Source organism: Leptonychotes weddellii, chromosome 11 (genome assembly GCF_054177405.1).
Source record: "Leptonychotes weddellii isolate Sample4059 chromosome 11, ASM5417740v2, whole genome shotgun sequence".
NCBI lineage: Eukaryota > Metazoa > Chordata > Mammalia > Carnivora > Phocidae > Leptonychotes > Leptonychotes weddellii.
In genome coordinates, this window is record NC_138379.1 from 57,945,256 (window position 1) to 57,971,289 (window position 26,034).

Genomic DNA, 26,034 nt, shown 5'->3' on the forward strand with positions numbered 1-26,034 from the left:
ATACCTTCAAGTGGACCCATCAATTTAGCCTACTGCAATCTGGCTGCAACCCATAGTTCTGCTTAAAGTGCCCTCTTCTAAGTTCCCAAGCATCTAATTGACTATTCCAATAATCCTTTTCTCCATCCTCATCCTATTCAGCCTTTTCCCGTTCCTTCCACCTAGAAAATTTCCTTTGACTTGAATGAGTCTTTCTCCTAGCTTCTCTTGCTACTCTCAGGATTGAAGTTGGTGCCAGTTCTGAAGTGTTGGTAGGACTACTTGGCAGAGTACTGTGTTAAGGTAGATTTTTGAAACCATAACCAGGCTCAGCAGGAAAATGTTTACCAATGCACGGAGGCATGTGGTGGGGGGCGCTGAGGTAGGGAGTGGTGAAGATTGTAACAAGAGAGTTGAGCATTTGCTATTGCTGTAACAATGAGGTTATTAACCTGGAGGAACTAGACCAGAGGATTCCCTCTGGGTTGGAGGGGCTTCATGAATCCTCTAGACTTGTATACAAATATTTTTGTGATTGTGCCTTTATTTTTCTAGGGAAAAAAATACCTATAGTTTTATCAAATTTTTAAAGGGATCTTGGACCCCAAAAAAGATTTAAAGCCACCTTGTGGACAGCCTCCTAACCTGTTTTCCTCAAATGGCTTTATGGAGCCCCAGTTTAGAGAAGGGGAGAGTCAAGTAAGCCAGTAGTTACCAACCAACCGGACTCATACAATGACATCATGAAGATGGAGGAGGTTCCTGAGAGATTCTTCAGGGAGAAGCACAGCCCCTGTGGGCCAGTCCCAAAGACTTTAACTGAGTGGGGAGGGCAGGTGGGCAAGGTGAGAGGAGGTGCAGCTGCTCTCCATAACATGCATTTCATACTTGACCCTGTTCTCCAACCCTCTCTGTGCTGCTCTGCCTCAGCTTCCCCCCAAACTACTCCTACTCCCTGGTACTCCGGAAGCCAGCCCAGGGCATGACCAGGGGCCTCCTTCCAGCTGTGCCCCAAAGCACATAAGTTTGTGACATCTGGAAATTTGCACATCCGGGAACCAGTGCTCAGGCTAGCTACCACATTTCACTTTCATGATTTCCTCTCTGTCTTTTCTGTTTATTGCAGGACTCTTAAATCATGATGGCTCTGTTCAGACTCCTTATCTTAGTGACTATCTGTGTTTTGAATTCCTTCCTCCCCCCCCCAACCAAGTTGAATGGGAAATATTTCCTGTCAACATTTCTTCTGTCCTCTTTGATGACTATAACTTGAGCCATTTGTTATCTTCATGAATTTCGTTTAAAAAGATGAAGATTCCGTGTTCCAAGATCACTTGTGAAGATATTAAATAAACCAATAATGACCTTCATTCAGGCTCCATCACAGCCTATGGAGACCTCCCAGAAGGTAGGCTAATAATTTTGTATTTTTATCTATTCCGTGGTCATATCTGTACCTTGACAGACCACGTTGGATTTTTTCCAAGAATATAATTTCTTGAGACTAATTCAATGTTTCCTGAAAATTGTAGTCTGCCTTCCGTCTCCCAGGAATGTGTCTAACCCATGCTTTCCAAATACCATTCAGTCTTCCACAGAATGTCTGTGTTTTAAGTGTTTTCTCCCCACATGATGACATGGGGTGTTGCTGCACACAAAAAAAGGGCCCATGCATCTCACTCTGGCATTCAAGGCTTTCCAATTTGGTGACTTTTCCTTCTAGATATTATACTCTATAAGGATATGAGCTCTAGACTCAAATGACCTACCCTCAAATTCTGGCTTTCATGCTTCCTAACTGTATGACTCTGGGCAGGCTGATTAACATCTCTGAATCCCAGTTTCCTCTGTCATAGAGTAACCAAAAGAATTGAATTGCATGGAGTTACTGAGGCAATTAAATGAGATAACACATAGAACACATTTAGCAAAGTGCCTGGCCCATATAAAGACCTGTGGTAGGGACAATGGCCCCCCAAAATGTCCACACCCTTATCCCTAGAACCTGAGAAAGAAATAGCACAGATATAATTTAGATTAAGGACCTTCAAATGGGGAGATTATCCTGGATTTTGTGGGTGAGCCAAATCTAATTACATGAGCGCTTTCTCTGGCTAGAGGTAGAAGAGATGCAGCAGTACATGGAAGTGAGTGCTCAGCGGTGCTGGCAGCTTAGACAGCACACCCGGGGGTGGGTTCCAAGGCCAAGAAGAGAGTGGTGCTGACAACTGGCTAAGGGCCTCCCACGGTGGAGCAGATCCTGGAGGATGTGTGGGAGGCACCCACAAAGGACCCCATTTTCACCATCCTGGTCCCAGAAGACTCTCCAGACTTCCCTGGGAGGGCGGAGGACATAGGTCCAGCTGGAGCAGCCCTACCACCAGAGCCTGGCCTACATAGCCATGAATCAGCAGCTGCAGCTGAATTATGAGGAGCTAGAGCAGGATGTTCACCATGTAGAGTAGGTGGCCCTGCCAGGGGCCATGGCTGCCTCCTTGGGCTGACTTGGCTCACCTGCTTGCCTGAGCATGTGCCCCCTGGGCAGGGTGTACCACAGGCTTGCTGGAACCTTCAGTCCTTCCCACCACACCTGAGCTGGCACACCTCAGATGTGGGCCCCCGGGTCCCAGAAACAGGTTCCAGGCTCTCTGTTCCATGGCCTAGGCATGGCCCGGTACCTGGAGCTAACTCTGGAGCCAGGGAGCCCAGATTGGACGCCATGTGGGGTCCCTAGCACCTGCAGGCCAGTCCATCCATCCTTCCCTCCCTTCCTCTGATGACCAAGCTTCACCGCATTATCCCAATAGACTGAGCTGGCAAAACTCATCCTGCTTTCTCTGCCCATCCCTGTGCGAACTGTGGGCCGCCAGAAGTTCCAGAAGAGCATGGGGGTTCTATCGCCTCTTCCACAACAGTGGCCGTGGCTGTATGAGGAGCAATTGCCCAGCAGGGCCCAGATCTGAGATAGGGCTTCTGGCAGGTGCCATCCATTAGCACCCCCAGCACCCCAATCTAAGGCATGGGTACTCTTCTAGCAGGCACTTTCTGGTTCATGGTTGGATGCAGGACCGACCTGTTAGCTGAGGGATCTGATTACACAGGGGCATCATGTCTGGGCTCCCGTGAGAGGATGAGCTGGTCAGTCACCCACCGGCGTCCTCATTGGGCTGCCTTGGTCCTAGCAAGCTTTGCCTGTGGGCAGGTGTACAGGCATGGAGTAGGACAGGATCTTGGAAAGGGCTTTTCACCCTAGAAGACAAACCATGAGAAGACCAGAGAAGTGATGACCTACAAGAGGTGGCCCAAAGGCCAGGCTGCTCATGGGTGTCCCTACTGAGTCCCTCAGATAAGATCCCCTCTGCAGCTGGCGGCCTGCCAGTGACTCCATGAGCTGCGGTCCCTGGAAGTTCAGAGAAGCATGGGGACCCACCACAGCAGGGCCCTAACACGGGTGACACTGAGCATCCCAGGAAGTGTTTCTCTTTCCTTGAAGAAGGGGAGCCTTGTTTAAGCCTGAAAGACCCCCAAAACTGGAAACCAGAAACTGGGCCATGGGGGGCAGATGTGTGTGGGAAATGTGGCCGTGGCTCCAGTTGCAGCAATGGATGCCAAAGCTAGCCTGTCCGGGGGTCCCCTGGCCCCCAGTGCACCCTTCCCCAGCTGCTAACAGCTTGCCTTTGGTGCAACGTACTTCACGCCTCCCTGCTTGGCCCTGGCTTCCAGGGCCCACCTGCCCCTGGGGCGCTGTGTACCTTTCAGAGTCCCCTGAGGTCAGGCAGAGACACTCCCACTGCCCTCCCTTCCCTGCCATGGTGGAGCCTGCGTCCACACCTGGGCTCTGCCTCCAGACACCTGCCCGAAGGCGTCTCCTCAAGCATGTCACAGTTTGCTTGCTCCTGGTGGAAGCCAGGCTCTGCAGTCAGCTCACAGACCCAGGATGGAGGTGAGCAGGACAGAAGGGCCACAAAGCCCCCCTCCAGCCTCCACCCCGTCCTCACCCACGGAAATGGAGCCACGGGCAGCGCTGAGTATGATTGGATAGCTGGGTTTATTAAAGGTGCATGTCAGAAAACAGATGCCGCAGAAGAAATCAGAGCTCTTCGAAACAAGACCAAGACCCACCACTATGGGTTGAAGAATGGAGTAGGCCACAGATGAAGACCACAGAGAGGCTTCTAGGAGCTAAAGTGGCCCTCAGCTGACAGACAGCAAGGAAACAAGGACCTCAGTCCTAACCACAAAGAACTGACGTCCACACCCTGAATGAACTTGGAAGTGAATTCTTGCCCAAGAGCCTCCAGGAGGGAGCATGGGTTTGATTTTTAGCTAGGTGAGATGGATGTCGGACCTCTGTCCCACAGAAACTGCGAGATATAAAATTTATAGTTTTAGCCGCTACAGGTGTGGTAATTTGTGACAGCAGCAATAGAAAACTAATAGATTGCTCAATAATATTGGCCATTATTTGCCAATGACGCCAGCCTACTAGGAGGATTCTCCAACTCACCTACACTAATCTTCTAGTCCCTAGAAATTTCCTTCCCTCAAGCAGCCACCTTCAAATTCACCTCCTCCTTGGTGCCTTTCAAGATCCTTCCATGAGAATCAATCACCCTTGAGCTTCCAGAGCAAAATAAATGCTTTACTCCTTCCAATATATGGGATAGATACCTTTAAAAAAAAAAGAGAGAGAAAGACAAACTTGCCCAAAGTCCAACCATCACTAAGAAGAGAAGCTATGATTTGACTTCCAGTGAATTCAGGTCTGCTTGATTCTAAATTTGACATTCTTTCTATTGTTTTGTGGTATTTTGAATAAATATTACCTTTGCTGTCATCACTACAGCCCCTTGGAACAATCCCTATGAACATCCCTGTGGTGCTTTAGAAAACTATTTTATTTTCTAATTAAAGATGAGAAAAATGAAGGGGCCCCTGGGTGGCTCAGTCAGTTAAGCGTCTGACTCTTGGTTTCAGTTCAGGTCATGATCTCAGAGTTGAGATTGAGCCCAACGTTGGGCTCCACCCTAGATGTGGAGCCTGCTTAAGATTCTCTCTCTCCCTCTCCCTCTGCCCCTCCCCTGCCTCTGTCTCTCTTTTTCTCTCTCTCTCTCTCTAAAGTAAATAAATAAGTCTTTAAAAAAAAAAAAGATGAGAAAATTGAAGCCCGGGGAGTTTAAAGGATCTGCCCAAGTGTACACCGTCCCTGAGAGACCCAGTGGGGGCTTGAGCTCCGGATTTCCGACTGCAAAAACACCGCAGTATCCTTTCTGCTGTTCGAGAGCAAGTTCCAGTCAGGGCTGACGAATTAAATGTTGTGTAGTGCCAGCCTTGCTCTCTTTCTCTTTTCTAAAATTACTGTGAGGTAGTATTTCTAGCGTCTCTGAGTCAGATTTCAGTGGTTTTGCTGTCTTGAATATACGAGCCACACCTCTCAATGCTGGGTCTGCTGCAAATTACATTTGTGTCACCCTGACTTCTTCCAGACTACACATCCAGATAGGGAAGGGAGAGGATTCTGACGCCAGCTTCTGAGGCCACTGGGCCCCATCTTCTTCTCCCCCAACACTGGCAAACCAGCTCCAGTTCTCCTCAGTTTAGGGTCTTTTGGTCAATTTTTAATCAATGTGACTTTTTATAAGTAAATTTTAAAATTTTTTTATTTCAAAATAACACATCATCTGTGAAAAAAGAAATTAAACATCACATTTAATCCCACCACCCTGAAAACCTAAAGGACGTTACTTTGAAATTGAAATGTTCTGGGGCACCTGGGTGGCTCAGTCATTAAGCGTCTGCCTTTGGCTCAGGTCATGATCCCGGGGTTCTGGGATTGAGCCCCGCATCAGGCTCCTGGCTCAGCGGGGAGCCTGCTTCTCCTTCTCCCACTCCCCCTGCTTGTGTTCCCTCTCTCGCTGTCTCTGTCAAATAAATAAATAAAATCTTTAAAAAAAAAAAAGGAAATGTTCCTATAGGTAGCTTATGGATTCTATATCTAATACTGTAAAAATGAATACGTTAAATGCATAATTCTTCCTTGCCTATTTAGGGACCTAGTATTTGAAAAGCAATTTGGGTTGATTACACTTTCTTTCAAAAAAGAGAAAAACCTTTATTGAATTTTGTTTATCATGTTTTTTTTTTAAAGTCTCTAGGCTTACTTTTTAAATTTCTTTTTGTTTCATAATTTTACTACCGATGAAACAAGATCTACATCTGTCCTTGAATGTAAATCACCTTTTTGATTTTGACCTCTAGACCTATCTTAGTTTTTCTTTAACACGTTAATGCAAATACCCCCTTCTTTACCCCTGAGGAACATTCGTGTAGCTCTGAGGATTCTGCGAAGTTCCTATTTGCAAAGCGCTCCCCAGCCTGCTTTTCATCAAAAGTTACAATAGTGTTTTCATTACCTCCTGCTTCTCTATACTCCTGGGCTCTGGATTCCTTGTGAACGAAAAAAATAATAATCCCTGCAATGGTATTTTCTGTTTTTTTCTGCTCTTTCTTCATCTCTGGAGTTTGACTGAATGCAGCATTTTCTGTTTCCCTAATTGTATATAGCAAACATTTTCTCAAAACCCTCAGCCTCATGCTATGACCTCTCATTTTTTGGCAGTCCCTGTCTTTATTTCAGGATGCCTCAACTTAAGTTACTAGGTTTTTCTCATGTTTCTCCTTTTTATAAAGGGGAGGCATTGCTTTTTCGATGCTAACTTCACCAATCTGGTCCTGTTTTAATTACCTGAGAAGTGAAACATTTAATAGTATTTTATTTGTAGAGGGTGTGCCTAACTGTTCCGTCACAATACAGTCTCTTGAATAGACCAATGGGCATTCATTGGTGATCTGCCTTGAGTTTTTTATCATTTATTAAAGTATTCCATGAATATGTAATTACACATATTAATTTATTCATTAGAACAAATTTGTGATAACTGGCTTCATTTTACAGACAACGACACTGAGGTACAGAAACATTAAGGATCTTGCCCAAGGTCACACAGCAAGTAAGGGACACAGCCACAGTCTTTACCCAGGCAGTCTGGGTGCCAGGTCAGGTGTTGGTTCATGGGACCTGTCAGTGGCTATCTAGGAATACATATGAATTTTCAAAATAAGTATTTATTATTTCAAGAATTAATTCGAGAGTATATTAATTTTTTTTCAAAAAGCAACTAGTAAATATTAGCTCTTTGCCTTCACTACAGTAGACACTGTGGAGAAGAGAATCAGCAAACCACTATCTACCATGGAGGGTATTTAAGTCTAGCTGAGGAGACCCGAGATACAGATAGGGACACAACTAAATAACAATAGAATTAATATTTGAGTAAAAGATTATATAGAACAGTTTATCTGTGATACTGAAAATTATAAAATGGGAAAATAATTGTGGGATCTATTTTGTCACAGTAGTACAACGGACAAGCACCATAGCATGAGTAAACTAAAGGAGAAAGAAAAGGAAAGTCTTCACACCATAAATGCATTCAATTAACTCAACCAAACTTATTAGGCGCCTACTATATGTCAGGCAGTGTTCTTGGTACTGATTGTTAAACTATGGAATGCATTATCAAGAGAAATTATAAAATCACTTTCTCTGGGAGACCTGAAAGTAGGACGATCTATATTTAGTTATGTCCTGAGGCAGGGAGATGAGCTGGGTGATGATAATTGTACCTAATAATACCAGGCTGACCTAGGTGACCCTCTCTCTTGCTGTCCCATCAAGGTTGACAAGGAGGAGAGTCAACAGATCATCTCAAGAGCTCACAGAAGTTCAAGGCTAGTACTGTGTATTTTTTTCATCATCCAACCCAATCCTTCACCCCTCACATTCCTCTCAAGCCCTTTTCTAGAGCCCTCCAGAGCTGGATCCGTGATCCACAAACTTCCCCATGTCCTCATTGCTCCTACCACTCCCTCTTCTCCTGGCCTTCCGGAAACCCGGCTTTCCCCTGAGACCACACTTTGACTACAGCCTCTCAAGGCCCTGTTCCCTCTCACACCAGGTTATCTTGGGGCTAGGAGGTGGGGTAAGTATCCTCTTTGCACCTCTTGCACCTATTAAACCATTTCTCCCAGCTTCCTCTCTCTAAAACTGCAGCTCCTTTGAAGCTCCTGTCTTCAGATTACACACACATGCCTTATGGTTGTCAAATATCTGCCCCTCCATTCACCAGGTACTCATCCTCCTTCTTTCATTGAAGGCTTTGCTTTCCAGCCTCAGGTCTACCTGTCATCTTCTGGGTGCCTTCAACAAACACATGAATGGACTACCCAAATTCCTTGCCTTTCTCACCTTCCCCAATCACAAACATCCACTCCCATGGTCCCACCTTAGACCTTGCTGTTGACCACAGCTCCGCCCTGATTTCAAACATTCCACTCCCTGACAACCACCTTATCAAAACTTCCAGGCTACCTACCCCCTCCCTTTCCTACTGTCCTTGACCCCCATCCTCAGATTCTTCTTACCCAGTTTAAACAATCCCTCCCTTGTAGTCACCCTCAATGCCTTAGCTCAACCGATTTTTTCTCTCTCTCTCTCCATTGTATTCATTTAGAAAAACTTCAGCAGTCATTGAACCAAGTTATGTGCCTTTTCTGTGCCTATACCCAAGCAGCTGAATATTCCCAGGAAAAAGAAGCATAAAACTCAGCCATAAGGTTTCTCTTTAATTTCATGCCCACAAACATCAAATGAGCACTACCTGAAAAATTTACTATGCTTCTCCAGCAAATTCATTTCCCACTTGCCAAGCCAACCAGTTCACACCTTTTTCTTTCTCCTTAAATTTCCCCAATCCATTCTTACCATTTTCCTTCTTAATTGAAGATCTTGACTTGGACTCCACTGAGAAAATACATGCTAACAGGGAGGAATGGCCTGAAATCACCTCAGAGAAAATGTGTACCAACTTTCTTGCCTCTCACTTATTAAAACAGAAGAACTGTCACTTCTGTATCAATGCTCCACCCCCTTATTTGCGCTCTCCACCTCGTCTCTTCTAACCTCTTGAGGACTACACTCCTGTTATTCCCTAGATTAGCAGTTCTCCAGGTGTGATCTGCAAACCTCTGCAGGTCCCTGAGATTCTTCCACCTGTTCTTTCCCAGCTTCCCTAATCCTGTCTCTCATCCGTGGTCAGTTAACAGTGCCAAGTGAAATTCGGGGAGTCATCTTGACTCTCCCTTCCCCTCAGCCCCTTCAAATCTAGCACTAACCCTTGTTCTTCTGCCATCCTAATCAGCACCTGAGCTCTCCACCCCACCTCTATCTCAGCCACTATCTTCCTTCCCCAAACTGGCGTGAAGGTCACCTAACACGGTTCCCTGCTTCTGCTCACATCCCCCAAATCCATTCTCCACACAACAGCCAGTCAGGTCTTACAACCCCATAGCAGACCACATCATCCACCCCACCCCAAAGAGTCAGTTAATAGCTGTCCATTGCTCATAGAATACACCCCACCAGAAGCAGCAAATTCTGGCTCCTTCCTCCCTCTCCCATCTCATGCATTCCATTCAGAGTGTCCGCTCTCCTCTCCTGTGAAGTGCTCCAAGCCCCTTCCACCTCCTGGCTTTGGCACCTGTTCACTCTGCCTGGAATGCCTGTTCACCAGCTCCTCAGATGATCAATTGGCACATTCTCATTCTTTGGGTCCCTGACTCAAATATCTTCCTCAGAGAGACCTTACTTTACAACCCTTGGCAGATGACTTTCTCTCATTTACCTGATTATTTCCTTCAGGACATTTATTATAACCCACAATAATTTGTTTCCTTATTTATCATCTGCCTCCCCAGCTAGACGGCAAACTCCATCTTATTTTTCATAGTTATCCCTGGATTTCCTGTACCCAGAACAATGCTTGGCCAGAAAGCAGGTACTTGATCAACATGTGTTAAATAAAGAGGGTGAATGAATAAGTTTTTTACATTTGCATGCTGGTCTTTTGGCTATATTCTTTGAATGCATTACCTCACTTAATCACTGTAACAATCTCCTGAACTATGATTACTATTATCTTCATTTGACCATTGAGGAAATGGCGGTTGAGAAGACTTCCTTGCTCAGTCACAGAGCTCGTACTGACTGTCTTTGCCAGCTCAATCTGCCATAATCAAACACTCTATATGGGGTGGATTAACCAATGAAATTAATTTTCTCACAGTTCTGGAGGCTGGAAGCCCAAGCTCAGAGTTTCAGCTGATTTGGTTTCTGGTGAGCCCTCTCTTCCTGGCTCTCAGCTAACTACCTTCTGGTTCTGTCTTCAAATGACTTTTCCTCAATGCATGCACATGGAGATTGAGAGAGCTCTCCAGTGTCTCTTCTTCTAAGGACACTAATCCTATTAGATCAGGACCCCACTCTTATGACTGACCTCATTTAGCCTCATATATTTCCTTAGAGGCTCCATCTCCAAATATAGCCACAATGGAGGTTAGGGCTTCAACATATGAATTGGGCGGTGGGGTGCAGGGGGGCGGGGGGAGACACAAACTTTCAAGCCCTAATACTGACCGAACCAGGATTCAAATCCAGACCTGTCCAATCCAAAACTCTTCTCTGAATCATTTTGTCATGTTGTATCTGAGCCCCTAGCTCTGCCCATCCTGAACCTTTCCACATCAGGCTTCATACATTGCCAGGAGTTGCTTATCTGTCTCTCTCATGAGGCACACCTTCCTTGGAGTTAGGGGGCAAGGATGCAAAGCCTGGCTTTTCTCTTCACTACCTTTGTGACAAGGAGCCAATAGCTTGCCCACCTTGGATGTGCCTCCATTTCCCCATCAATGAAAAACGAACAGTAACAGAAGATACTTCTGCGAGTTTCCTTCAAGTGGTGAGGAAGAGAAGAAAGCTGTCCTTATGTGAGGCCACTGAATGTTTTGGAGCAAACACTGCATGATTCCCATCTCTTGTTGTTATGAATATTTCCCTGAGTAATGTTAACAGCTGCATGGATGGGGTGCAAGAAAGCTGCCTCCACCCCAGCATGGGGAGACAGCCTGTGGGAAGGGCATTTATATGGCTGTGACTGATATTTTTCCCTTCCTCCTCCTGTTGAATCATCAAGCTTTTGTTTTGTTTGAATTAAGCATTTTTTTTTTGGCTCATTTGCTTACAAGCTGGGAAGAATTGCCCCAAGGGGATCATTCTGGTAGGTGGCCTGATCCCACCAAGATGGGTGTCACCCTGTCTGAAAGTTCTCAGGAATGTAATTAATCCACTCAAGGTCAGTGGACATCTGACAATAGACTAACTAACAATAATAATAACAACAGTCATGACAGCTAACACTTATGCAGCACTAACTGTATACCAGGCACTGTCATGAGCACTATATGGATAGCAGTCCACTCACCCTAGTAACCATACCTAGAAGTAAATGATACTAATGGGTAGGTACTATAGCAATCATTCCCACAGTGACGAAGCAAATGAGCTGGGATGTGAACTGAGGGACCTTGGCTCTAGAGCCTGTGCTCTCAACCATAACAATGTGAGACCCCTCTTGACACACGTTTTCTCCCTGACTGTCCTGCAGTCCCAAGTGCAGGGAGATGAGGCCATCCCTGAGGACGGGAAAGGAAGTGCAGTCCTCCATGGGAGGGGAGAAAGTCAGGCCATGCCATTCTAGGATTCAAAGCAGAAGCCATAAGTCTGTGTGATCTGCAGTCACCACCTACAAGAGTTATGACTGGTGGTTCTCCCAAGGCTCCCAGATCACCCTGTGCTTTCCCTCCCTCAGCACTAAGCGGCCTGCATCAGGATGCTTAGCTCATCATCTCCTCCTGGAAGCAGGGAGCTCCCTCAGGGCAGGGATGGTCCAGTAGGGTCCCTCAACAGCAGGAGGGCCAGGACCTAGTCTGTCACCCTAGACCCTACAACAGTAGTAAATAGACATTCGTGAATGAGTAGATGAAAAAGGCCAGGAAACACAATTCATGAGCACTAGTACAATGGTCTTTGAATATCTGTGATTTCTTTATCTTTTGTTTATTTTCTTCTAGCACCAAGGCCCTCAAACTTGAATCATTTGAGGAGTTTAGTAAGAATGCATATTCTCAGGCCCTAGACCCCCTGAGATTCTGATTTGGTTTGGGTGGTTTTTTGAAGCATTTTACTGGAATATAATGTGCAACCAGAAAAGTATATATATTGTAAGTGAATAGCTTGTTGAATTTTCACAATCTGAATATACCTATACACGCAGCAACTAGATCAAGAAACAGAATATTATTAGAACAGTTTTGAGAGTTTCAAACAAACAATTCCCATAATTTTCATGAAGGTCCCGTGAGCACTGAGAAACTCTGTCAGAGTGACTAACAGTAAGTAACACACTTAAAACTCTGCATGAGCTCCTGTCTACCTCTTTGAGGACAATAAGGACAAGAGGACTGGGAAGGCGTCTTCAGGGACTCAGTGGGAGGCATTGGTCTTGGGATGGGGGGGTCTAAAAGGCCAACTGAGTCACCAACTGGCCTTTAAGAAATAAGAAAAGCAGAGCTCATAAGCTCCTAATACCTGAAGAGGGGCCCTGAACACTCCGTGAGAGAAAAGTCCATGAATGCCAAGTGCGGGCCTCCAGGTTATTAAACTGCTAAAGCAAACAAGCTTTCAAGGCAAAGAGACATAGGGGCCTCGTGGACCTTCATCATTGAGCCATCTGTTCCCAAAAGGATGTGTGTACCTCCTACAGTTCCATCTGAACCGGACTGGAAAGAGGCCTTCAGAAATACATTCCCAATCTCATTCTCTCTCCCTCTGCCTTTCTCCCTCTTCCTCTCCCTCCACCCTCTCACATACACACACCTAAGACTTGCTTTGGAATGTTCTTTCCCATGCTCTAATTAAGGTCTTTCAGTATGGGTCAGACTCATTTTGATTCTTGAAATACCTCTGCCTTTTTCCTGCCATTTTTCCTTTCTTCAAAATTTTTAGATTCCCAATGTTCAGACCTAATGACAAAACTAGAAGTTGTGAACCTGACCATCCACAAAAATAAAAATATTGAGTGGTGGGACAGAGAAGAGAAAATGTTATCCTGATTAGTTCTTCATGGCCCATCTGCAGATTCAGAGAAGTCTGAGGTCAGCCCAAACATTCCAAGGCGTCAGGAAGGTTCCCTCCTGCAATTCACATCCTCCTTACCTTTTAGATTGGGGGGGGGCATCATTTTGGCATTGGACCTCAAACAGTTTCTCTGATTTTCTACTGTTAAATCATTAACAATTTCTCCAACTTTAAGATGAGTGAAATGTTGTATATTCAACAGAGGGTTGGACTTTTGCTTCTGTTTATGGACTGTGGCTCCTGAATTCCTTTTCCCAGAATTTGTTTTCTGTGGGAAAAGAGTTTGAGGCATTTCAAAATAAGTCTGGAAAGGAGTTACCCGGGCCTTGTAAGATTCAAGATGATTAAGATGAGTAAGTTTTCTGCATAATTCCTTGTCTCTCAGCCAATCAGGAGCCAGAATGACAGTCTCCATCCTGTGATCCTATGGAAAGCTCTACTATAAGCCACTCCCAGAAAAATCACACCGAGAGCACTTTTCACAACCTACCTTCTAATCACCCAATCACTCAGTCATTCACTCATTTATTCAACAGATTGTTACTGATTGTGTACTATGTGTCAGGCATTATGCTAAGTACAGATGGCCAAATGCAAGCTCTTTCTCTGGTCCCTTCTTTTATTTCTTGGGGGATGGCACTTAAATAAAACAAGGGAATAGAGATCACTAAAATCATCTTTTCCCCCCTCCAGCTGCCTTAGTCTTCCCAGGCTCCAGTTGGAAAGCTGCAAAATTGAGGAAAAAGTGATTGATTCTCTCCCATCCAGGGTCTTCTTTCAGCATTCTTGTTAACACCCATGCTTCTTTCAGGAAGATCCTTAACAGCTAAATGAGGGCCACGAGGCTCCTGGGTTTTGCAAATCAAGCTGACATATTGCTGCAAGCCTACAGCCTCTCAGGGCCTGCTGGGGGTTAGAGGAGTGACAGGCTCTGGCCAGACCAGGGCACAGGTCTGCTTTGCAGAATCAAAAATCAAGTGTTCTGCCAGGATTGTCTTTTCTCATTTTCAAAGTTTTGATCTCGTTCCAAATTACATGTTATCATCATCCTGCTGATGCAAATCATTCTGGAAAGCTGAAAGAGCGGCTTTGCCATATGTTTAAAAATGTGCAGTGTGGGGTTTTTTTCGTTTTGGTTTTTTATTTTGGGGTTTTTGTTTATTTTTTGGTTTTTGGTTTTTGTTTTTGTTTTTGTTTTTGTTTGCTTTTTTGGGTTTTTTTTTTTTTCCTAACAACTTGATTCAGGCTGCATTTGTGCCTTTAACACTTTTCAAATTGACGTTTTCTATGTCCTAAAAACAGACCCTGAATTTAAAAGTCTCATAACGGGATTCATCATTTTTTCATAATGCAGTGCAGGTGTACATACCTGACTTTCAAGGAAATCCGTTATGTGAAAATGGAGGTACATCCCTCAAAGCAGGGGGGAGAGATTCACTTTACAGATTGATGGGTTCACTTTACACAATGAGCCTTTTTTTTTTACCAAAAGAATGTCCATGGGGGTTTCCTGAAAGGGGTATGCTTTCCTAGTGTACTTAAACACTTTGTAAAATTTTAATTTAAAAACACTGCTTAGACATCACCTGTACTATGTAAAGCGAAAACTGCTCAGTTCAGGCAGATGGCCCCATGTTATTTTTAGAGCCATTACCCCACTTCCAATGGAATACAAATGACTTGTCAACATCTGGCTGGCATTCAATGCTCTGCCTAGATGGTTCTGAAGCAAAGCTTATACTTACTTCAAGACTTAGGTCAATGGTTTGTCCTCTGTCCAGCCCTCTCAGACAACTCTCTTTCCCAGACTTGAAATCCCTTTGGCACTTATGTAGCATTTCTACTGCCCAGTTTGAATACTGCCCTAGAAATGGTCTTGGTTTTATTCATTTTGATGAACTCAGCTATGTGCCAGATTCTTGAGCAGCTTGCCTGCAAAAATTATTGCATTTGATGAAATGGAATGAGGAGCCATCACTGTTCTGAATCAGTATTTTTTTTTTAAGATTTTATTTATTTGAGAGAGAGAGAGACAGCGAGAGAGGGAACACAAGCAGGGTGAGTGGGAGAGGGAGAAGCAGGCTTCCTGCTCAACGGGAAGCCCGATGTGGGGCTTGATCCCAGAACCCTGGGATCATGACCTGAGCCGAAGGCAGACGCTTAACGACTGAGCCACTCAGGCGCCCTTGAATCAGTATCTTTTAAAGTTAGCAAGAATTCATCAGAATGAGATCTGACTTTGGTCACAGGGCAATGTTTTACAGTGGCCTACAGTTAGGCTGTCTTCATGAACAAATTATTAAAAACACTAATAGAAAATAAAAGACCAGATAAGATATGGGTCTAAGCCAACCTGCAACGATCTCTTAGAGCAGAGGGATTGCTTTAGGAATGTGCAACAGGAGGCAGGTCTGGGATGTTTGTTGGGATGGATGGGGAAGACAAGCTCTCCCCTCCACCACATTTAATCATCAGAAAATATAAATTAGTAGCTTCTGGGGGTCACCATAAAGTGAAATCAGCACAGAAGAAAAACTGAAGGGTAAGGAGGCCAAAGTCCTGATGATGTCATTGGAGCCCTTGGGATCCAAGAGTTCCTGAGGGTACACCTATTTTCAGTATGTTTCAGTTAAGTGAATGGGTAAACTCATTTCTTCACTTAGGCAAGTTTGGGTGGACCTTTTGTCATTTGTAAATGAAAGACTCCTGACTCTCCCCTTCCCAACTGGTCTTTATTTCAGTTACCAAGAATTATGATTTCTCCATCCAAAAGATCTCATATTCATTGGCTTATCCCCATCCTGATGTTCATCATCAAGTTCAGGTTCTCATGACATTTTACTTGAACATGCAAACTCTTAGTCTGTCCCTCAGCCTCTGCTTTCTCTCCTTCTATCTTCCCAGAAGCTGCCTAATTTATCCTCAACAAGCAGTTTTAATGAAGACACACTGACTCCACTGTCAGAAAACCTTTACTGACTCTCCACGGCCTACTGAACTAAAAACAACAACAACAACAAAACCAAACCTAGTCTTACCCCGCTGTGTGTCTCCTTTACTACTCACACAGAACAATTTGCTTCTCAGACTTCTGACCACCAAATGTGGGGGGAGAAGTTTCCCCACACCAAGCAGTTTTCCACGACACCAGCTGTGTGTCCTACAATTTAACACAATTCTGACGCTATCTACCTGGATATAGTGTCAGATCCCACAGGTTAAGGGCTCAGTCCTACAAAACGACAATTCCCATTTTGATGCCGATTGCAAGTAGTAGGTCCTCAAAGTTTCCTTGACCTCCTTCTCAAGGTTGATTAATTTGCTAGAGTGGTTCACAGAACTCAGGATAACATTTACTCTTACTAGTGCATTAAAAGATATAATAAAGGACACAGATGAACAGCCACACATAGGGCAAGGTCTGGGAGGGTCCTGAGTGCAGTAGCTTCTGTACCCGTGGAGTTGGGGTGTGCCATTCTCCAGGTTTATGGATGTGTTCACCAATCTGAAAGCTCTCTTGAACCCCATACTTTTGGGATTTTATGGAGGCTTCATCATGCCAGCATGACCAATTATGAACTCTGTTTCCAGCCCTTCTCCTTTCTCATGAGAATGGGGGTCTAAAAATGCCAAACTTCTAATCATGGCTTGGTCTTTCTGGCTGCCAGCCCTCATCCAGGAGCCATTCCAAAGCTCACCCAGAGTCACCTCATTAGAACAAAAGACACTCCTATCACCCAGGAAATTATAAGGGTTTCAGGAGCCCTGTGTCAGGAACTGAGGTCCAAGACCAAAAAGAACAAAAGATGCTCCTAATACTCTTATTACTTAGGAAATTACAAGTGGTTTAGGAGCTCTGTTCCAGGAACTGGGGGCAGAGGCCAATATATATTTTTTCTGTTATCTCACACCTACTGAATAAAGGTTAGATTCCTCAGTCTGACATTTCCAACCCCTCTATAATCTAGCTGCAATGTCTACCTTTCCAACTTTTTTTTTTCATGTTTTCCAGTTTATTAAAGGACATGATAAAGGATATAAGTGAGCAGTGAGATGAAGAGAGACACAGGAGGTCTGGGAGGGTCCCGAACACAGGAGCTTCTGTCCCCATGGAGTTGGGGCACGTCACCCTGCTGGTGTAGATGTGTTCATCAACCCAAAAGCTCTCTGAACCTTATAATTTGGGGATCTTATGGGGGCTTCCTCACGTAGTACCTTTCCAACTTTTATTTCTGCTATAGTTCTATGCTATTGATACTCAAGGATTATGCATTCTGGTTGGATATTGAAGTCCTCAGAGCAAGTTTGAGGTAGAGCCAAGGTGAACTTGCTATTCCCATGTCCAAAACTCCCAACTTCGTCGTCAAATGACACCTTGTCCTAAGCCTTCCCTAACCCCACGGCTGGGAACCATGTCAATCCTCTTATCTCTTCACTCCTTAGGACTTTACCTCTCACTCCCTCTTCTCTTTCTACATATTATAGCCACCAGTGATATGTTCTGTCTAGTCTTCTCTCTAGAATTTTTCCATCCTAGATAGCTACCCTATTTCAGATAGGGTCGGCTTGGGATTCACTTTTGTGTGCATCCTCATCCCCTCCCCCCATAGTAACATTCCACATGTTTATTGAATTGGTATAAATAAATAAAGGAATGAGAAAGGTTATTTAATAGATTCTTAGGAAGCTTGCTTTTTGGTGAATATAAAAATAACCTATAAATAACCTACCCATATATAAATAGATCCTATTGGAGTTCATGGGGTTCATTTGGTTTTCAGTTACTAAATTTCACACTTTTGCCTATTTTTGCACTATTAATTTTCCAGCACCAAAGTAAAATTTAGGTAAATCTTTGGCAAAGCCTTAAAAATTCTAAATTATCATCTTGATGATGATCAAGCCCCACATATGAGTGTAATTGAGAAAGTGTATTATGGCCAACAGTTCTCTTTGAACCATGTTAATAGACACAATACTATGCATCTAAGTTGTGTGTTACAGTTTGCAAAATGCTTCTGTGGACATTACTCCATTCCTGTTTCACAACCTATAAGATTAATAGGATAAGAATCATCAGCCCTGTTTACCAACAAGAAAAAGGTAAGTTCTAAGAGAGGCTAAGTAACCAGGAATTTCTGTAACTAAGTAGATGATAGAACCAGGAGCAAAACCCCAGATCTCTGACCCCTCGTCTAGCACTCTCGTGATTATTCCATGTTGCTTACCTCGGGCTAACTAAGGCAACTCATTCCCCCGAGAGTGGTTGATTTTATAAAGACCTTATGGCCATTGCTTCTGACCATTGCCATATGAGGAGAGGCCCACAGAGTGCATAAATTTCCTGCTCCCAAAAAGGAGACATAGGAAGAGAAGGCCCCCTTTTTTTGTTCTCCTGAATGTAATTATATATGGCGTCTGCTTGTTATTTCTCCCCCCATCTTGCCACAAGCCTGAGGACAGAGACAATGGAGAAGAGGGTCGAGCCGAGAGAAGCAGAGCACCACTCACCTGGAGCCATCCTATGCTTGAACTTCTTGATATGTGAGATAATCAGTTTCCTAATTGTATAAGCCAGTGTGAGTTAGGGTTTTCTGTTATTTGTACCTGAAATCATCCCAACACAAACAATATGGGATTATGATATATGGATTTGGGATAGAGAGTCCTGGGTTTGAATTTCCTTTCCAACACTTCGAAGTGGGAATATTACTTAACTATTTATAACTTGAGGGTTATTTGGTCAGATGTATTAAATAGTGGCAAGTGTCTGGTACATGGTAGATAATAAATAACCATTATTGTTAAGATGAACTCTAACCATACCAATGTCATAAGCCCAGCATGGAGCCTGACATGGGACTTGATCTCACAACTTTGAGATCATGACCTGAGCCGAAATCAAGAGTCAGATGCTTAACCAACTGAACCACTTAGGTGCCCCCCAAAAAATATATATATACATATTTTTAGAGAGAGAGAGAGAGTGAGCAGGGAGGAGCAGAGGGAAAAGAAGAAAAGAGAATCTTAAGTAGGCTCCACACTTGATGCGGGACTCAATCTCATGACCCCAAGATCATGACCTGAGCTGAAACCAAGAGTTGAACACTCAGCCGACTGAGCCACCCAGGTGCCCTCTGAAAAATATTTTTTAAGCCATAATTTTACACAAAACAACTTTATTGGTTCACTCATCCTTTCTCCTCTAGTCAGGCAGGCATTAGAGTAAGTACAAAGGTTGATTCCTATCAAGCTTAGATCAAGAAAACCCAACCTCTAAGTGAACTTCATTTCCCTGAAGCTTTGAGATCATTGGGCAGGGGATGAAAGCGTTGATAATAAAATCACTATTGGAGCTGAGGTTGGGGGGCTGCTACCAAGATCGGAATTTGCCTTGAAGTCAGCAATCAATTCTTCAAAGAATAGTCTAACAAATCAAAGACTTGTCATTTATTTGTTTTTAATTTTCCTGCAGAAAGGGTTTTAAGGATTTAATAGTTAAATTTTATGGCACTTACAAAAAGAGAGAGAGGGAGAGACCTTGCCATCTCTTGTCCTGAACGGGAAGGTAGCTAGAGTCACCTCACTTTACCGATATGCTATTTATACAACTGTGAGGTCACAGTAGTTTAGGATCGGGCTGGGCCTTCCCGGGTCTTCCTGCATTAGAGCCAAGTGCCTTTTTCATTTCAACATTAAAACAAAAAATATCACAGCATCTTGGAATGACAGTATCACCTGGCGTGGTAAGAGCTAATTTTTATTGGCAAAATAATCCCCAAACTACTCTGTTACCTAAGATCCTTCTGTTTGATGGAGTGGCCCCACTTCTCCGGAGAGTCTGCCCTTGCTCTAACTGTACACAGCTGTCCAATTAGGGCCTCTGCCAGCCTTGCGTCCAGACACAAAACATCTGTGTGCCCCAGGAAAAGCCAGAGGACCCATGCTCAGGTCCACGAGGAGAGTGTGAGGTTCAGGGGCATGGTGACTTCAGAGATGCTTATTAGTAGTGTCGGTTCATGTCTTGATTTTTCAGGGACTGGGACGGTAATGTGAACAACTACTTACAGATGCTGCAGGATCTAGGGGCTCAGTGCTCTTCTCACTAATTTTAGTCGGCCGGAAACCCGGATGAAAAGTCACTCCTCCTTGAAGGAAGTCCCTACCTGAAGCTGCTGCTGTCAGTACGGGAATCTCCTCCCAGCGTGCCCTTCATTGCTCTGTCAGGGTGACGGGCTCTCCAGAGCCCGTCACCCTCCTAACTTGCACTTCCTCCAAGAGCACAAGCTGCTGCAGAAGGCACCTGTGCGGCCACCGGCTCCGATCATCCACCTGCCTTCGTGTGGGTAAGTTCCCCACCCCACCCCCAGGCTCTGATGAAACGGCCTTCTCTGGAATCAGCCTCCCTGGTTCAGGTGGAGAGCTAGCCCTTCTCGGCCTTCTGCAGGCTTTGAAGTGAAAAGAACAAGGGCGCTGATTCTTGTGGTTTCGCTAATCTATGTACCAAGGGCAGCAGGAGCTAGGTGACCCTGTGTTTGAAATAAAACAGGTTACTGATCTGAAAGAACAGGACGCAAATTGCTCTAGAGACACAAACCCTCCTGCTTTACCCTCGGGCTGGCCATCCTGACTTTGCTCTTAAAACATGAGAACTCGCTGCCCTGCCCAGGCATGGCTGGGGGGTGCTGGTGCTGGGCAACTGGCCTGATTTGTAGTAACTCCCCTTTCCGCTGAGGGGAAGGAAACCAGAGGCCTAAGACTGTGTCTAAGAAGTGCCAAACAATCTGCCGAAAACTAAAAATAAGTCTCAAATTTAGCTCTTTGTTGTCTGTTTTCAAGGTCAGATCAGATTGGCTGATGATGTCAGTCAGAACAGCCCAACTAGCTTCCCTCTTGTCTCCATTCAAAAGGGCTCCCCATCACCTATACAATACCATCCATTTGGGGCCTTGCTACAATAAGTGGGGTTTTGTTCTGGATGTGTAAGGGCTACAAAGTAACCAACACGTGATATCTTCCTCAACTAGCTTTTATAGTAGTAGCTATCCATAGAGTTGTTTGGGTGAATAATAGTAATAATGCCAAGTAGCTAACCTGACTAGAGAACCAGGCACCATACAACATGTTACTATTTTGACACGTTTCCTAATTTAATCCTCACTATGATCCTGTGAGGAAAGGATTGTCACTATTTTATTTTGCACATGAGGAAACAGAGGCTTTCCCAATGTGCAGGCTATTCTCTGCCTCCCCCCAACCCCGGCAATTCTGCACCCTCCGCTGCCCTGCTTGGTGCCCGTGAGGCTGAGCCTTGCCCACACCCCAGCCCAGCTCCCCTGTGAGCTGACTTTGGCAGGTTCCAGAGATCAGAGGGTAGGAGGAGAAGAGGTCAGGGTGTTTCTATCTCACTCCATCCCTTCCCTGTGTCGGATTCCTTGCAGTGGCTGCGACCTCCCTGGACCATGCAGCTCTGGCAACAGGCCCCTCCAAGGTGTTCCCCTCCTGGGGTTACACCCTTGGGGCTACAGCATTTCCTCCTGTCCACTTCCCAACTGAACAGCAGTGATGGCTTCTCCCGGTTGCTAGACCTTGAGTGCTCTCTGTCCTTGTCTCTTCCCTCAACCCTGTTCTCACCTCTGCAAGTAGCTGCTTCATGAAGTCTCTTCATTTGAACCAATCAAGGGCAAATTGTGTTCCTGTCAAGACTCCAACGGATATATCCAGCAAAAGGAGTGCAGACCAGAGATTCAAACCCAAAATATTCAGTAGTTGGGGAGAGAAAAGGTAAACAGTAAAAGAAATAAAATTGGGACGCCTGGGTGGCTCAGTTGGTTAAGCGTCTGCCTTCGGCTCAGGTCATGATCCCAGGGTCTTGGGATCCCTGCTCAGAGGGGAACCTGCTTCTCTCTCTCTCCTCCCTGCTTGTGCTATCTCGGTCTCTCTCTCAAATAAATAAATAAAATCTTAAAAAAAATTAAATTAAAAGAGCCATAAGAAAGTTGTAGAAAATGTTATGGAAAATCAAAGACCAATAAAAATACTCTGTAGGGGATGAGCCATTATGTTAGACTTTTAATATATGAGTGGAATTGAGACAAGTGGATATGAAAAATAGTGTTTCAAATGCAAACAAAAGCACTGATGCAAAAAAAACACAAACCACATTTTGAGAACCGAAGTGGTTTAGTACCAGAAATGGAGCAAACTGTTTCTCAAACTGTATCTTAGAGAACTCTACTGTTCCGTGAATGTTCTACCATACTGAAAAAAAGAGTGCACAGTTAAATAAGATCAGATAACTTTCCTATAAAGGAGCTTAACCAGGTTTCTCTACTTAGGACTTCTCAGAGCATTTGAAAGGCCAATACACATGTTCAACTTTTTTTTTTTTTCCCATGGACAACCTATTTTAACATTTTCTAGAAGTGTGAGGAAATAGGGTTTGGGAAACACATATTGTCCACTAAGATTCTACAATCCCGTAGAACTCGCCGGCATACCAATTCAGAACGCACTGTGGCAGCCAGAATTCAGAGCATATTCCAAAGTGTTCTGCAGAAAGTCGACGGGGATATTACAAACTGTGAGCAAATATACTAGAACACCATCATGTAGCCATAAAATGAGTTGTGAAATGTAACAAGCAGCCCAAGTGGAAATTGAATTTGTTGTCCTGACATGCCCTGTAAGGTAAGAATGGTGGAAGGGCATCAAACAGAAATTCAGATTTATATCCTGGAAAACACTGGAGCCCTAGTGGTAAAATGGTACATACAATGTGTCCTGCTCTTAGTGACAGGCAATACAAATTATCTCAGACCGGATATTTTAAGCAGATTTGAATTTCACTTATTAATTCATTCAATCATTTGTTAATAAAAATCAGTTGAGCCTTTACTAGGAGCCAGGCTCTCTGCTAGACTATCGAGGAAAACCACAAAGATGAGAAAGAAAAACACGATAGAGTTTCTGCTGATAAGGAGCTTAGGACCACTTGAGGTTGAACACGTAAATATGTACAGTTGACCCTTGAACAATGCCAGGGTAATGGGTGGCTGTGTCACAGTACTGTACTGTATTTATTGAAAAAAATCTGCATATAAGTGGATCCACACAGTTCAAACCAGTGTTGTTTAAAGGTCAGTTGTAGTTACAAGTTAAGATATGTCAATACAATTCTCTAAAAGCATAGAGGATGAACTTACATATCTAGCAATGAAGGATTTGGAAAACTTCAGAAAAGAGTTGATATTTGTGTTTGAAGGACAAGTAACATTTGCCAGAGGAAAAAAGAGAAAACTCTTGAAAGACATTGATATTTAGTATCCAGACCCCATATTTAACCACATAAAAGTTTGCTCCTTATAAGACAGAAAAGAGAAAACCCAGTATTTATGGATAAATATGAACATAAAAACAAAAGAATTCACCCCCAAAATGCCTTTTAAAGTTACAGAGATTTGGGAGAAAATTTTATCACATGAATGTAAAGAGAATATCAAAAGATTATTAATGTCTATTTTGAGGCCAATGGCTCTGCTGCTTCTCCTTGAATTAAAGGAGGAAAAAAACCCTTTATTTTCCCTTTTGTTCTTGCTCATGAGATCCAGTAGGCAAGTTAGAGGACATCAGAGAAGTCCAGGGCTGGCCTCTGGAGACTTTCTGAATTGGAACAGAGAAAATGAGAAACACATAGTTATTTCAAAATGTTTCTAATTTTTCAGTTTAGAATTGTGCCCACAGTTTACAGGAAATTGCTAGTGCCAAAGCCTGTTTTTCTTCCTGATAATTTTAAATTGCTATATTCTTTTAAGTAGGATTAGAGTAAAGCTTTTCTTTGCTGTGCAGCATTTTTTTAAGGGCACCATGTGTACCAATGTGGCAGTTTAACTCTATAACTACTTTATATATTAATCTTTTACATATTATACCTCCCCATATTTATATTCAGAGTGTGCCTATATTTCTAAACACTTAAAATGAATAATCTAGGGGCGCCTGGGTGGCTCAGTCGTTAAGCATCTGCCTTCGGCTCAGGTCATGATCCCAGAGTCTTGGGATCGAGCCCCACATCGGGCTCCCTGTTCGGTGGGAAGCCTGCTTCTCCCTTTCCCACTCCCCCTGCTTGTGTTCCTGCTCTCTCTATCTCTCTCTCTGTCAAATAAATAAATAAAATCTTAAAAAAAAACAATAATCTAAACTTAACAAAAACAGGAATTTTTAAAAAGTTTTAAGTGCGATACAAATACATTTGTTTGATTAAATGCTATAAAGATTTTTTTATAAAGATTTTATTTATTTATTTATTTATTTGAGAGAGAGAGAGAGAGAAACAGCATGAGAGGGGATAGGGTCAGAGGGAGAAGCAGGCTCCCTGCTGAGCCGGGAGCCCGATGTGGGACTCGATCCCAGGACTCCGGGATCATGACCTGAGCCAAAGGCAGTCGCTTAACCAACTGAGCCACCCAGGCACCCAAAGATTTTTTTTTTTTAGTGGTTCTTTTTGCTGGCTTTTCAAAAAATTATGGTCAATTACAGGAGTTTGTTGTGGTTTTACTTTTTTACCATGTAAGATTTTCAATTCACCATCATAAGAAAAAATCTGGTTTTGCCCTCAAAAACACTGACAAACATACAGACCTGGTAATATCAGGGGTTCAACAGATATTTGTGGAATATATAACTGATGGTACCACAGGGGGGCTTGGAAGAGGAGACAAAAAAATACAACCCTGGCTCTCATTTGAATCTATAATTTCTCCTAAATTCAGTTCTAAGAAATTCTTTGTTGCTACAGACCAGAGTTATGACAGAAAGCCTTGAGAGTGGTTAAATAAGAGTCCCGAGATCATTTCTCCTTAGAAAACCTGCATTAAACTTTTTAGCATTGATGCTATACCAGTGTGATTGATTGATTGATTGATTCATTCATTCATTCAACAAATTTTAAAACATTTATTGAGCATTCACAATCCTAGTAGTAGTAATTATAATAGTAATAATACTAGGTAAGTTCAGTTTAGAATTTATTTTATGCTGAGCTCTGTACCATATGCTTTGTACTGATTAAATGTTTACAATAGTCTTAAATTAGCCCCAAAGCCCAGATGAGAAAAATGAGGCACAGAAAGTCACATACTTATCTATGGTCATCCAGAGACTAAATGAATTCTAAACTGGATCCAAGAGAGTCTGACTCCAGAGTTCCACATTCTTTGCTATGCGAGGATCCCATGGTGCCTGACAGATCACAAGATACATGCATCATCCCTCCTGTAAGGATTACAGTGTCATGGACTCAAAGGCTGCAAGAGCAGGTGATCTAAGCTCTCTTTTTACAGATGAGAAATAAGGCTGGTAAGCGAGGTGATTTACCCAAGGTCACATAGACAGGTTTAGAATACTCCCCCTCCACCCACAGCCTCCGCCGCCAATCTCTTATGTCATCTCTCATTTCAACTCTCTTTACTCACTACATGGAGCTGGAAAGCCCTACTTATCTGAGTAAACTTCTAGATCCATATTATCCACCACAGAAGAAGGCATGTTATCACCAAAGAAACCACATGGAAATTATTTTTTAAGTATGTAAATGTATCTCCTTAGAAATAATCCTCATTGATAACTTTTGAACTGACTTAAATTGTTGAAGCTGCATACAGATCTCAAACTCATGAAAAATTAGCCCTAAAAATTGCATTTAGCAGTTTAGATTTAGAGTTGGTGTTGGGTCTCTAACCTACCTGCTATCCTAAGTTTCCAATCATCTTTCAGTTCCATCTTGTCTGCTGCTCTAAGGCCATTTAATAGGACATTATTTAGTGATTGCACAATTGGAACAAAAGGAAGATAGAATCGAAAGGATGTTTAGAGCTGGAGTGACATCAGCAGCTGATTCAACCTCCTTATCATAAGCTCGAGAAAAGGCAGGTGGGGGAAGCAACACAACACCATGAGAAAAG

At 43.6% G+C, this 26,034-nt stretch overlaps 1 long non-coding RNA gene and 1 pseudogene across 1 annotated transcript; both read left to right on the top strand.

Moving 5' to 3' along the window:
- Nucleotides 1-1,024: 1,024 nt before the first annotated feature.
- LOC145715903 (uncharacterized) lies at nt 1,025-20,423 on the top strand. The gene is made up of 3 exons (XR_014138805.1): nt 1,025-1,387; nt 18,525-18,616; nt 20,109-20,423. It is a non-coding gene; the product is annotated as an uncharacterized LOC145715903 (long non-coding RNA).
- Nucleotides 2,031-2,483, top strand: LOC115936600 (UPF0449 protein C19orf25 homolog pseudogene; annotated as a pseudogene).
- Nucleotides 20,424-26,034: the final 5,611 nt, after the last annotated feature.